This window comes from Aethalodelphis obliquidens, unplaced genomic scaffold (assembly GCF_003676395.1).
Source record: "Aethalodelphis obliquidens isolate GAN/ISIS:26980383/991018 unplaced genomic scaffold, ASM367639v1 scaffold23, whole genome shotgun sequence".
In the NCBI taxonomy this organism is placed as follows: Eukaryota; Metazoa; Chordata; class Mammalia; order Artiodactyla; family Delphinidae; genus Aethalodelphis; species Aethalodelphis obliquidens.
In genome coordinates, this window is record NW_020837967.1 from 12,708,718 (window position 1) to 12,723,806 (window position 15,089).

Below are 15,089 nucleotides of genomic sequence, written 5' to 3' on the forward strand. Positions count from 1 at the left end.
TATAGAGAATCCTAAAGATGCTACCAGAAAACTACTAGAGCTAATCAATGAATTTGGTAAAGTAGCAGGATACAAAATTAATGCACAGAAATCTCTGGTATTCCTATACACTAATGATGAAAAATCTGAAAGTGAAATCAAGAAAACACTCCCATTTACCATTGCAACAAAAAGAATAAAATATCTAGGAATAAACCTACCTAAGGAGAAAAAAGATCTGTATGCAGAAAACTATAAGACACTGATGAAAGAAATTAAAGATCATACAAATAGATGGAAAGATATACCATGTTCTTGGATTGGAGGAATCAACATTGTGAAAATGACTATACTACCCAAAGCAATCTACAGATTCAATGCAATCCCTATCAAACTACCACTGGCATTTTTCACAGAACTGGAACAAAAAATTTCACAATTTGTATGGAAACACAAAAGACCCCGAATAGCGAAAGCAATCTTGAGAACGAAAAACGGAGCTGGAGGAATCAGGTTCTCTGACTTCAGACTATACTACAAAGCTACAGTAATCAAGATAGTATGGTACTGGCACAAAAACAGAAAGATAGGTCAATGGAACAAAATAGAAAGCCCAGAGATAAACCCATGCACATATGGTCACCTTATCTTTGATAAAGGAGGCAGGAATGTACAGTAGAGAAAGGACAGCCTCTTCAATAAGTGGTGCTGGGAAAACTGGACAGGTACATGTAAAAGTATGAGATTAGATCACTCCCTAACACCATACACAAAAATAAGCTCAAAATGGATTAAAGACCTAAATGTAAGGCCAGAAACTATCAAACTCTTAGAGGAAAACATAGGCAGAACACTCTATGACATAAATCACAGCAAGATCCTTTTTGACCCACCTCCTAGAGAAATGGAAATAAAAACAAAAATAAACAAATGGGACCTAATGAAACTTCAAAGGAAACCATAAACAAGACCAAAAGACAACCCTCAGAATGGGAGAAAATATTTGCAAATGAAGCAACTGACAAAGGATTAATCTCCAAAATTTATAAGCAGCTCATGCAGCTCAATAACTAAAAAACAAATAACCCAATCCAAAAATGGGCAGAAGACCTAAAGAGACATTTCTCCAAAGAAGATATACAGACTTCCAACAAACACATGAAAGAATGATCAACATCATTAATCATTAGAGAAATGCAAATCAAAACTACAATGAGATATCATCTCACACCAGTCAGAATGGCCATCATCAAAAAATCTAGAAACAATAAATGCTGGAGAGGGTGTGGAGAAAAGGGAACCCTCTTGCACTGTTGGTGGGAATGTAAATTGATAGAGCCACTGTGGAGAACAGTATGGAGGTTCCTTAAAAATCTACAAATAGAACTACCATATGACCCAGCAATCCCACTACTGGGCATATACCCTGAGAAAACCGTAATTCAAAAAGAGTCATGTACCAAAATGTTCATTGCAGCTCTATTTACAATAGCCCGGAGATGGAAACAACCTCAGTGTCCATCAACAGATGAATGGATAAAGAAGATGTGGCACATATATACAATGGAATATTACTCAGCCATAAAAAGAAATGAAATTGAGCTATTTGTAATGATGTGGATAGACCTAGAGTCTGTCATACAGAGTGAAGTAAGTCAGAAAGAGAAAGACAAATACCGTATGCTAACACATATATATGGAATTTAAGGGGAAAAAATGTCATGAAGAACCTAGAGGTAAGACAGGAATAAAGACACAGACCTTCTAGAGAATGGACTTGAGGATATGGGGAGGGGGAAGGGTGAGCTGTGACAGGGCGCGAGAGAGGCATGGACATATACACTACTAAACGTAAGGTAGATAGCTAGTGGGAAGCAGCCACATAGCACAGGGAGATCAGCTCGGTGCTTTGTGACCGCCTGGAGGGGTGGGATAGGGAGGGTGGGAGGGAGGGAGGCACAAGAGGGAAGAGATATGGGAACATATGTATATGTATAACTGATTCACTTTGTTATAAAGCAGAAACTAACACACCATTGTAAAGCAATTATACTCCAATCAAGATGTAAAAAAAAAAAAAAAACACACTGCATGATTCCACTGACATAAGTTTCTAGAAAATGCAAATTAATCCACAAATACAAACAGCGTATCAGTTGTTTCTTAGGGGACAAGGAGTGGAGGAAGGAAGGACGTGTGGAAATCTTGGGGGTGATTGAATATTCTCATTATCTTGACTGAGGTGCTGGTTTCACATGTTTATATATTTGCTAAAAGAACAAATTATACACTTTAAATATGGGCAATTCATTGTATTTCAATTACTTCAATAAAGCTTCAAAAATATTTAGGCCCTGACATGTGGCTGTTTACTAATCTTGAGTCTATAATCATTTTCCTCATGGATTAATTCTCAGAATCCCTCTGTCCCATTTGTCCCTCCTTCGAGAACCATTCTTATTTTCTTTCATCCCAGAAATGCATGTCTAATAGTTCCTTACTTTGTCTTCAAGGCAAAGTAGATATCCACAAGGCATATAAAATTTCTCATGCAATCCTCAGGGAAAGGATTAGAGAAAAGGAAAATCAGAGGTGTGGGGTCCCTAGCTAATCATACACTCTGTAAAATACAGGGAAGCAGCCAAACCACAGCACGAGGCCATGGGAAAAGCATGGAACACGGGGTCATGGCATGCATCCCTCCTTCCCATGGAGTAGAGACGTAGCAGGTTGTGTTTTCCAAAGATGCCCACATTATCTCCCACACATGTGGCCCTCTGTCAATGGATTTGACACCTTTTCCATTGAGAGGTGGGTCTATATTGTCTCCACTTGAATATGTGCAGGCTTGTGACAAGGGCTGAATTGACCCAATGTGACCTCTGAGGCCAATCATAAAAGATGATACAGCTTCTGCCTGGTTCCCGTGGGGCACTCGCTGTTAGAACCCAGGCTCTATGCTGTGAGGAATCTCAGACAGCCATGGGGAGAATTAATGTCTAGGTGTTCTGGCCACTGGCTCCATCTGAGATCCCAGCTGAAAGCAATGTCAGCTGTCAGTCACGTTAGCAAATGAGCTTTCAGATAATTCCAGTTCCGCAGCCATGGAATCTTCCCAACTGAAGTCCCAGATATTGTACAACAGAGACAAACTTTCCCCATAGGCTCTTTCCAAATACCAAACCAACAATATATTAGCTTAATAAAATGGTTGCCTTCTGTCTTCAAGTTTCAGGTAATTTGTCACAGTACATCAGTAACTAGAACAGGAGGCCAGGCCATCGTTTTTTTCATTAATTTCTATCTGTAGGAACCTGTCATTATTGCTGTTATTCTCAAAATTACTGTGAAGATACTTTAATTGGGAGGAAAACTCAAAACAACATTCTCTACAGCATGTTTCTGAAGAGGTCATGACCATGAAATACATTGACAAGAGTGTGACTTCAATATAGTGACGCTATGGCAACGAATAACAAAAAACCAAACAGGATGCTTTCCATTAGAAATTCAAAACCACATATGCTTAAAATGAAGTAATTAATTAATTTAAATGAAGCTAATGTCTATTGACCCATAGGAACATTTCTTATCAGAGCCCTTATTTTATTAATTACCATAGAATTGGAAGCGGAGAAAAGAAGCAAAAAAAAAAAAAAAAAAGCAACATCCTTAGTTTTGGTGAAGTATAACATTTTATAGTAAAGTTAACTTTATTTTGGTTGAAAATATTTTCTCTTTTATATTTCATTCCACCTTCAAAATAATAATACCTTCACCAGCAGAGGCACAGCTTGGTTGAAAGTACATGGATGTCGCTTTGGTTTTCCAGCTCAGTGAGAAAAATCACATATTCAGAAAGTGAAGCCACAATTCTCCAGCTTAGTTCAATATAAATTTATTAAGCACCTACTAGAAGACATCAGTGGGATGGCTCCATTTCCTCTGGCCAAGTTCACTTGTCCACAGACATCTTAATACAGTCAATTTTCTGATGGAAATAGGATATGAAAGGGAGGTCTGCTGAAATGAATGGAATGACACAGTTATTGGCAAATCCCAAGGCACATTCTCTGAGCTGGATGCCATCCACTCAGGACAAATGATGCAGTGTTTCAGAATGAACTGGCTCTCTCAGTTAAATAAACTTTGGGACTAACGGCTTCTCTTAGACTCCTAATTGTTTCCCTGCACTGATGGATCTGACCGGCTATTCTGGAATTACACAGATCCATTACTCCCCATACCTATCATGCCATAAGATGGATACTTTCATTTTCATTTATACAGCTTTCCTGAGCTAACAAAAAGAAGGGCATCACAGTTCCTAAAACTGTCTATGCCAAGAAGCATAAATGAATTTTTCAATATCATTTTTTCCTGCCAAAAAAATAACCATGTGCTAAAAAGAGCACTTATTGGAGAGGTGACATCTGGTTGAGTCATGTCATTGTCACCAACTAGCTCTACGACCTAAGCGAGGTCCTTCTCTTCCTCATTTTTGTTGTGAATCCATGATTCTAATATAGTTAACAGTGCCACTTTGGCTCAATAAATGCGCTATTGCCTAAGGTTGAACAAATATTAGAAATATCAAGTTTCAGTTGAGATTTTTGTTGTAAGAATCCAAGTCACAGGACTTTTAATTCCTGATCCAAGTAATAGAATGTCTGGGCCAAACAAATGTCCTTTTAGACTTTCTGGCTCCCAGAGAAGCTGCTTACCTTTGGCAAATCACAGGATGCTACATTAGAGAGAGAATTCAAAACCCAGAGCTAGTTTCGGCTTTACTGCTATGACTACTGACACCCTGGCTTTTTAGTTTCTGCGGTTCTTCATTGCTTGGTCACATTTCTTGGCCTTTATGATTTGGTTTGAAAGAATAGAAGAAGAAATAAGCTAACATTTACCAAATGAATAACCTCTGTTGAGTACCTAATCTGTTTCTGGAGAGAAAAGAAGTTATGGTAAGTTTTCAAAATAATTCTATGGGACAGAGATCATTTTCCCAATGTCATCCCAGTCATAACTGGTAGAACTGGGACCTGAACATAGGTCTCTCTGGCCACAGAATTCATTTTCCACCTTCAGTGCAAAATGACATTGGCAAAATACTGGAGCAAATATTGACTTCAATGTCATTTCCTCTCTTCAAAATATCTCACGAACAAACTTATTTCTGGAGCCCTAAATTCCACGATGCATTGATCATATCAACTCACTGATATGATACACTGATGTCCATTAAAATAATAATTGCTATGGATAATATAGTAAGCATCTAATTATTCCCATTTTGCTTTATTTTTGTGTGCATTTTATCAAGGCTTTACCAATGTACCTTTCAATAAATATATATATTGAAAAACAAATGTTTACTGGGAAAGGTCTGATAAAGGCTCCTTACCAAATGATAGGGCACATAGATGTTCCTGGACTGGAAGAACTCATGGTCTAGGGAGTGTTAACAGAAATATAAACCTCTGCTCTGCAGCTGTTCACAATCAAAGATCTATAATAGAAGAATACAGAAAGTGATTTAGGGAAGCAGAAGAGTCAAAGAAGGTTTCGACTAAATGATGACAGGTCATTGGAAGATTGGAATGGATGCTGTCAGTTTCCTCCAGAAGAGAAGAAATGTCAAAAAGAGAATGTATTAGTCAAGGTCCCAGTAGAAAAAGAAACGGCTCTCTCAAACTGTGTATTTTGAAGAGGATATAACCAAGAGATGACTTACAAAGTACTGAGACAGGCTGGGACCCGGGACCCTGAGCTGCCGTGCTGCAGTGCTTGCACCTGCACACACCTCTCCTCAAACAACAAAATACAAGGAAACTACAAGGGACTAAAATTAACTGTGTGCATGGCCAGTTGGGGCAAATTCCGGACGAAAGATACAAAAAGACCAAAAAACCCCTGCTGCCACTTTTGAAGAACCCGCAGCAAAAACAGGGTGTTGGGAACAAAAGCAGGGTACCTAGCATGCCCCCTGCACTCAACACCACCAGAGGGGTGGGCAAACCGACTAAGCTACCCTTCCGGCCCGACCCCTGGACCCACCCCTACCCTCACCCCATATAAGGAACAAGCTCGCCCCCCCTCAGGAAGCGAGCGAGCAAGGGAACCTTTTGCTTATTCTCACTCCCCGCTGCTGCAGCAGGGGCCCCAATAAAGCCCTGCCTGAATTTCTTGTCTGGCCTCTAGTCAATTTCCATTGATTGCGGAAGGCCAAGGACCCTGGTTGGTATCAGTATGGGCAGGTGTAGGGACTCACGGGGGCAACGTAGTGTCCCAGGACTAGTTACCACCCAAAGTGTGAAAGAGCGAAAGGAGAGAGTGACATTGAACACACAGACAGGGCCACCTGACAAGGGGTACGACCTTGGTCTAGAGACAGAGCCCACTGTTGGTGACTGCACTTAGAGGGAGACGTGAAAATAAGTACCTCAGCCTCACTCCCCTCCTGCCCTTCAATCTCCTGTGGGTGCTCTCCGTGGGCCAGACCCAACCAGAAGTCAGAGGTCAAAGGAACAGTTTATGTAGTTTGAACAATCTCACCTCCTAGGATAGAAAGGAGAGTAGAAAATGAATCTGGGTAGACAAAAAGAAAGTATTCAGGCAGGGAAGCAGGAACATAATTTGTCAACATCCTGCATAGGGAGGAAATAGGACAGAGCCTTAGGTAACAAAGCTTGACCCTAAACCCTGGTTGGACAACTGTTTAGAGCCACGTGTTGATTTAAAACACAGTGAGCAAAGATATGGCACTTTTGAATGTATGCTTGAAGCTGATAGTCTTATCTCATGGAAAAGACTTCATCTTTTTGAGGAAACAATGTAGTGGAAGTAATGACCCACTTGCATTTGGAGACAGAACAATAATATATTTTAAAGCCCTTTATCAAATGGAAGAAAGAACAATTCATCAGAAAGCTATGTTCCCACAATCTACATACACATAGATAGAATGAGTGCCAACCAAATTACCAGGGCTGAAAAGAATTTGTGTAATCATTACGCTTTTTGAAAGCTAAAAATACACTTTTCCCAGAAACAAAAATAATAATTGAGTAAAAACTTGAAGCAAAGGATCAGACTTAGGAGATTGTACCAGTTTCAGATGATGTCAGATTTAAAGGTTTTATGGTTTCAGGGAATTCACTAGAATCAATCAGTTTTATACACAGTCGGAACCTCTTACATAATGTTTCACTTCTTGAAGAGTCTTCTCGTTTGTTATTTTTAAATCTTTTCCATATTATGTCCTTGTAGAAACTTTGATGATTTAAGAAACTACTAGAATTCTGAGTTTACAGAATTTGAGAAGTGTAATTCCAAGACAACAGACAGGCAGCGTCTCTCCGTATTTAGGGCCACACCTCCTAATCAATGACCAATACTATTCTGGGAGCTCAATTGCCTAGGAAGCTCGACTTAACATATTTCAGAAGATAGAGTCAGAAATTCGTTTTCTTTCATAGAAGCCTGATCGGTCAAGTTGCAACGAGCGTAGCCCCATGTCATCTCCAAGAAGATACATTAGACTATCCCCCCAACCCCAAACTCACCTGAATCAAGAGGTCTCCCTCCCAGTCAAGTGTGAGTCAGATAAGACTGTACAGGTGCTTCAAAAGCACGAAAATACCCAGAAGAGTTTAACCAGTGTCTTGGACTAGCTGGGCTCACTACTCACAAATAGGAAACAGCTTGATTTCTCTCCCTCACTCTCTTTAAGATGCTCTGGTGGCTCTCCCTTCCCCACCCTGAAATGGGAAGAACCTATCATTTTTTCTAGGTACCCTGGGTACTAATAAATAAATAAATATTAATAAATAGTCCATAACCAGGTAGTAAAATGTTCCATTTGTCATCCCACCTATAGCTTCTCCCCTTCCCCATAGCTCAGAGCTTAACCACATTCAAAGACCTCGAGTAGGAATTTTTTTTCTCCTGTCTCAGCATCACACCCCCTGCCACGCAGGAGCTGCTAGTGGTTCCTCAAGGGTTGGGGCTGGAGGAGTCAAAACCAGTTAAAGGGACCAAAGGTCTTTGTGGACTGGTGCTCGGGTGGCAGGTGTTGGTACCCTCCATGCGGAAGATGCTCAAGTGGTAGCTCTTCACCCACATGGCTGCAGGTGGCTGTGGGGCTGTGACTACCTCTTAGGTACCTATGAGCAAACCCTGCCCATGGAGGAGCCAGCACTGGTCTTTAGAATGTGTTCTTCTCAGCTAAAAATCCAAGACTGGAAAACTCACGTTTAACATTCGTTTATATCTTTAAAACTTCCTGTACGCTGTGGGAAAAAAATCAAAGTCGTAAGGTGACAGGATCTAATGATAGCAGCCTTGCCCTCAGCATCAGAACAGCTGGATGCCTTCTATGGAATAATTACTGGCTGCATTAACCTGACCAATTCAACTAACTTTTCTTGGCCTTCGTTGCTTCATCTATATTCTGTACTTGGTTAGATAAGGATATCTCAAAGTCTTTTTCCATATCTAGTATATTATTTTCCTATGAAACTGCTACTGCAAATATTATATAGTCCCAAAGTATTAGAAATGTTCCAACACATACAAGAGATTTCCACAAAGTATCTCTCTGGCATGTCAGAACCCATGTCCAGGCGAATGTAGGACATGAACCCATCAAGCCCCGGAATCTGGAATTCTTGTTGTTTTCTAAAACCTGTCTGCCTACCCCATTCTGCCCTGCCTTCACAAACATCACACACATCTTTGTATTTTCTTTGCATATGCTCTGCCATATTTACATGGATTTCTACCTGAAAACGTTTTTAAATGTATTTTCAAAAACTATCCAAACCAAATTCAGAAAATAAAAATCTCTGAATTTTCAGGCTGTCAGAAAACATAAAACTTTGCAGTGCTCAGACACAGGGTTTTCTGACCTGAAACTGTCAGTCCTTTTCCATCTGCCTTTATCCACTTCTACATTTAACCAATTGTAATTCATTAATTATCAAAACAGGAGAAACTGACAAACATTCTTTTTAATTGCTAATTTGAGGAGCTTCATATAAGAAGCAAAGAACTCAAAAAAAGAAAAGGAAAACAGACACTCATTAATGGCATTAAGATAGTGCTGGGTAAAGAAAACTCTTGAGAGAAGATTCCCAGTGTTAGGACTTTTGATTAAATCAGACTATAGGTCATGTGGCCAGCTAGGTGTGCACCATTCTGTTAAATCTCAGTACTCTTTTGTAATGAAATAGATACCCGAAAACATACTGGAGACATAACCTAGCCACATAAATTCAGGCTACATTATATATAAACAAATGTACCAAACTATTAATATTTTCAAAGGATCTATTGTGGACAATAGAAACCACTCCAAGCCACCAAATTAGGAGTCATGACTCATCTGTGTCACTCTGAGTAATTTATTTGAGCTCTCTAGGCTACAATTGCCACCTTTTTTCAATTTTCTCATCAATTTATCCAGTTTATCCAGTTGGTCCAGCACCAGTCCTTGTTGAAGTGCTTTGGCATGTCTGTCAAAATCAATTGGCCACATAAGTGCAGGGCTCTTTCTAGCCTATATTCTATTCCATCATCTGCATGATGCCATTATTATGTCTTTGTTGACATAATTTTAAAGTCTTGAAATCAAGTAGTGTAGGTCCTTCAACTTTATTATTTTGCAAGATTGTTTTGACTATTCTAGATCCTTTGCATTTCCATATAAATTTAAAATCGGCTTGCATATTTTGCCTCCCAAATGCTGCATTTTTAATGTGTGTCATCTACAGATGAAACTGGGGAGAATTGATGCTCAACAAATGAAGAGTTTTCCAATCCATGAACAGCAATATTTCATAGTTTTCAGTAAAGCAATCTTGTACATCTTTTGTTAAATTTATCCCTAAGAATTTTAAGATGCATGCTATTGCAAATGATTTTTTAACTTTTGTTTCCATGATTTGTTACTATTTATAGAAATATATTTGATTTTTGTACATTGACCTTGTATCCTGAGAATCTGTTCATTCTAGTTGTTATTTTGCATCTTCCAGAGGGTTTTTGACGTATGTAAATGCCATCTGCAAATAAAGGTAGTTTCATTTCTTCCTTTCTAATATTTATGCCTTTTATTTCTTTTTCTTACTTTATTGGACTATAATCTTCAATACAACATAGAATAGAAGTGGGGACAGCAGGCATCCCTGTCCTATTCCAGGTTTTAGAAGAAAGTATTCAAGTTTCCCTTTTAAGTTTTTGGTAGGTGCCCTTTTCCAGATTGAGAACATTTCCTTCTATTTCTACTTTGCTGAAAGTTTTTAAATTATATCTCGGTTTTGAATTTTTCAAATGCCTTTCCTAGATCTGTTTGAAATCATCATGTGACTTTTTTCTTTATCCTGTTCATTTCCGGTTGTTATGCATGTTGGTTTTCTAGGGCTGCCATAACGAAGTGCCGTAGACTGGTGGCTCAAGCAACAGAAATGTATCTCCTCACAGTTCTGGAGACTCGAAGGCCCAGATCAAGGTGCCAGTAGGTATGGTTTCCTCTGAGGGCCATGAGGGAAGAATCTGCTCCAGGCCTCTCTCCTTGGTTTGTAGATGGTCACCTTCTCCCTGTGTCATGACAAGGTCTTCCCTCTGTGTCTGTGTCTGAATCTTATCTTCTTACCAGGACCCCTGTCATACTGGATTAGGGCCTCCCTTAATGACCTCAGTGTAACTTAATCATCTCTTCAAAGACCCGACCTCCAAATAGAGTCACATTCTGAGGTGTCAGGACTACAACATATGAATTTGGAAGGGAGACACAACTCAGCCCCTAGACACGATGCATCTTCCTTCTGTATGTTGCTGAGTTCCATTTGCTAACATTTTGTTAAGGATTTTTGTATTTGTATTCATAAGAAATATTGATCTAGAACTTTAATTTCTTGATGTCCTCATTAGATGATCAGTCTCCTTTCAACTCTAACAGTCAATGATAGTACAGCACTGAGAAGAACAGTGCTATGGAATGCTTGCTTTCTATAAGCTAAGTGCCAAGAGATGTTTCATATGCAAAATGGCATGACTGGGTCAGCTGCACTACTGCACATGGAACTGTCATGTTTTGCTCAGTAAACTGTCATTAATAACGACCGTGTGGCAGATCTGAGGTTCAAAAGCAAATAAGACAGATCCTTCGTCCTCAACGTGTTCACAAGCAAACATAGAGAAAACTGCAGACTCAAGACAGCATCCAATCAAAATCGTGAAGTAGAACACACAATGGAGAACCAGTTCAGACTCCAGAAATGTGAGGATAAAGATACTAATATGATTCTCACTAAGAAAACAGAAACGGAGGAGAAATCCCTAGACTCCGAAAGTAAAACCCAAATGAATGGGGCAGACACAACGATGACACACACGTAGAAACTTTGCAGCCTTGCATGTCCATGATTACACACCTCACGTCCAAGCATTTCCCCACCTCAATGTCTCCCCACCTCCACATCCAAATTCATCCATTCTCCAGGCTATCCCTCCTTCTCTACAAAGACTCCCCCTACATTCCCCAAGAAGTAATTCTTACACTTCTCACTCCCTACCTTTTATCATGTGCATGTGGTCTCACTGCGACTAGAAATACTAAATTCTCTGAAGGGAAAAATAATGTCTGTCCAGTTTATCTGTGTGTGTCTCTCAGAATCTAGGACACAGTGGAAGCATAACAAATTTTAGTAAAGGTAAATTTCTCACCTCCTTACCTGCAGTGTATATACATATCTGTCCTGCACCTGGGCACGATTCACCCACTCCTATGTCTGTCAAGTCACTACAAGTGACAGTTTTCATGTCACTACAAGCCCCATAGTCTCAGTATGAGACAACCTAAACTCGACAGCAAAAATATATGAATCACTTCTCTTCAAATTTCAAAATCTCCTTTTGACTAGACTACAGAGCCTACTTCAAAGACATTTAACTAAATTGCCAGTTATGGCAAAAACACATTTGCAAAACTACATTTTTCATAATTTTTAATCTACCCTAATGTTTGCTTGTGATATCTATCTATCTATCTATATGCCCATGTTTTATTACGGTCATAAGCACCTACTTTTTTTTTTTTTTTTTTTTTTTGCGGTCCATGGGCCCTTCACTGTTGTGTCCTCTCCCGTTGCGGAGCACAGGCTCCGGACGCGCAGGCTCAGCGGCCATGGCTCACGGGCCCAGACGCTCCGTGGCATGTGGGATCTTCCTAGACCGGGGCACGAACCCGTGTCCCCTGCATCGGCAGGCGGACTCTCAACCACTGCGCCACCAGGGAAGCCCAGCACCTACTTTTTGATTTATGACCTTCCTGTACTAGAAAATCAAATTGGCGGGCGTTAACAGTGCTTCCAAGTCCTGTACAGTCCTGAAACTCGGTAAGGCAGCAGGACGACTGGTAACGCAAACCATCCTCCAGGAAATAGCTGCTTAATGCATGGCATCTGCCTGCCAAGTGTGAAATGGCGGGAATGGGTTACGGGGAATGGAAATAGATTCTCAAATCTCAACATGCCCTCCTATGGGATGAGTGCCTGGCTTATTATGTCTTCTTTTAAATGTGATTACTTGGAGAACACAGCTGAAGGAAACTCAAAGTAATTCCGTTTTGAGATGCAGTCTTAGCCAGGGAACTTGATTTGGTATCAAGAGCCATTATCCAGAGACTGGGCTCCCAAATGATCTTTCTCTGTTCACTAGATTATGATGTTTTAAGTAACTGGCTTAGTATGCCACAGTGTCTGTCTTGCCTGCCCTAGACTCCTGTGGTCTGGAAGGGTGACCGCATCTTCCAAATGTCTGTCATCTCTAGCCAGGAAGATTCGGGGCTACGAATCTTGGCCTGATCTGTATAAACAGCTGTAGTAATAGTTACAGAACATCTGGTTCTCTTATCGGCCTCCCCATTAACTAGCTATCTCATCTTGGGACAAACAGTTAAACTCCCTATTAAACTGGTTTCCAATCTAGAGGAATTCCTGTACTATAAACACCTTCTAGAGAGGTGTAGAGGTATGTACAGTGTACCATTCCTGCTGGATATGTTTGAACAGAGATGTTTTTTCATGAAATTTTGCTTGAGATGATAACAATTCCTTAGCATACTGGTTTGGGAAACACTAACCTAGCCAGATGCCACAAACAATAGGCCTGACTCATCGGTTACATGTATAAGACATACTGTTAGTATTTGCTAAGCAAGATTGGGTCATGAAGGGCCCAGGCATCACAACTTCAAGGGCCAGGCTACTGATTCTTTGGTTTGTAGAGTAAATGGGGGAGTCCGTGAATGTCAACAGAAACAGGGGTTACCATGAGTAAGAGCAAACAGATGAAAGAATAGGATTGTTTTAAATCCCATTTTCATGGCCATTGATGTAGATGACAATAAAAGAGAAGAAAGGCCCTGCCAGGATTGAGAGAAGCAAAATTTTTCTGTCCTCCTTGGGCAAGCTCCAGAGAGGACAAAGCCCAAGGCTTGACTTCTTTGGAGAGGAAGAAAGACATGGTGGATGAAACAAGGGCTCCAGGTTCAGACAGATCTGGGTGGAGGTGGGCTTTGCCACATGGTCCAGCTGCATGGCAGCAGAGCGCTTGGGTGTAGGGCAAGCCTCGAGGGGAAGGTGTCACCTAAAAAGCAAGGCCTATAGGATTTGTACACGCACGGCAGGAGGAGAGGGCTGAAGGAGGAGAGGTCGTCAGATCATGAGGGGACCCATGAAGACGGCTTCATCCAAAAGGCAGTAGGTTTCCTCAGAGAGAAATGACATAAGTAGGACGTGATTAGGGAAAGAAAGAACTAGCTTCTCCATGTGAACCATTAGATGCGGGGGAAAAGGAGCCACAAGTCCAGAACAGTGTCCAGTTTTCTGGATTAGGCAATTGGGTGAATGAAGCAAAGATCAGAAGCAAAAAAAAAAAAAAAAAAAATTAGTCCAAGAGGCAAAGTTGTGATCAAAGTCCAACATGGCTCTCAGATTCCAAAGTGACAGCTGCTCATGGCAGTGGCAGCGGAAAGGATGACAAAGAAGCAAACCCGGCTTTTGCATCCTCACGAACACATCAGCAGCTTATCAATGACTTTAAACAAGAAGAAAAATGCTCACCACAGCGCTGTATTGAGCGTCATTCAAATTAAATAATTTGGATAATGGGGTGAGGTTGGAATCCTTCTAAAGGACTCCAGGCCAGGGCCGGCACCTAGAAAATATTTGAGGCGTTATGGGTTATTTTAGAAGGCAGCTGTCTGCTTTGCCTTCCTCACACAAGAAATTCAGTGAGCCTGGAAAAGTTCAGCTTCACCAGCCAGAGTGTTTCAAGGCCCACAAGGTGGAAGTCACTGAAGGTAAAAGAAAATTTCAGGCACTGATGGTTAGGTTTCATAATAAATTGTCCAGCAAAGGACACTGAGACCTTCAAAATAGCACATGGTAGAGGAAATGGCAATGACTACAATTTCTGCAGGGTGTTGTTGGTTCTAATAATAGAGTTTCTTTAATAAAAAAAGAGTTTGTTTAATTTTTTTTAAGTGCCTGTTTAAACAGTGTTGAGCTTAAGAGCTTAGAAGGTCCTTGTCCCTCCTATGCAGAAATCCTGGGTTGTGTGTTTCAGGGAGGGAGCCCCACCCATGGAATGTTAGAAAGAAGTAAAGCTGACTCACTTCCTACCACTTTGCCTGACTGTTTGGGGACAAAATGGAATCAGGCTAGATACACGTGTTGTAGCATTATTCAAACTCCCTAAACAGTTTCTCAAATGTATATTCTTTCTTTTCCTTTGCCCATAATTCTACTGTATGCTTTGTCTTGCAACGTCCTTGAGCTTCTGTTATGTTTCTTATTTCTCTCACTCGGGGACCTAAGATGCCACCAGGATTTTTTAAACATGGGCTCCTTATATCACCGTCCCTTTTATCATCATCAAGCCGCCTGGGGCACCACCCCTGCGCGGGTTCGGTGCGCTCTCCTCCTCTCTACAGCCGCCAATCAAATGGCCTCCAGCTACAGTCACATCAAATCACCCAAGTTAATAGAACGAAGACGAGTCAGTCCGCGGTCGGAACATCTTCAGTGGAGACGCGTGGCTGT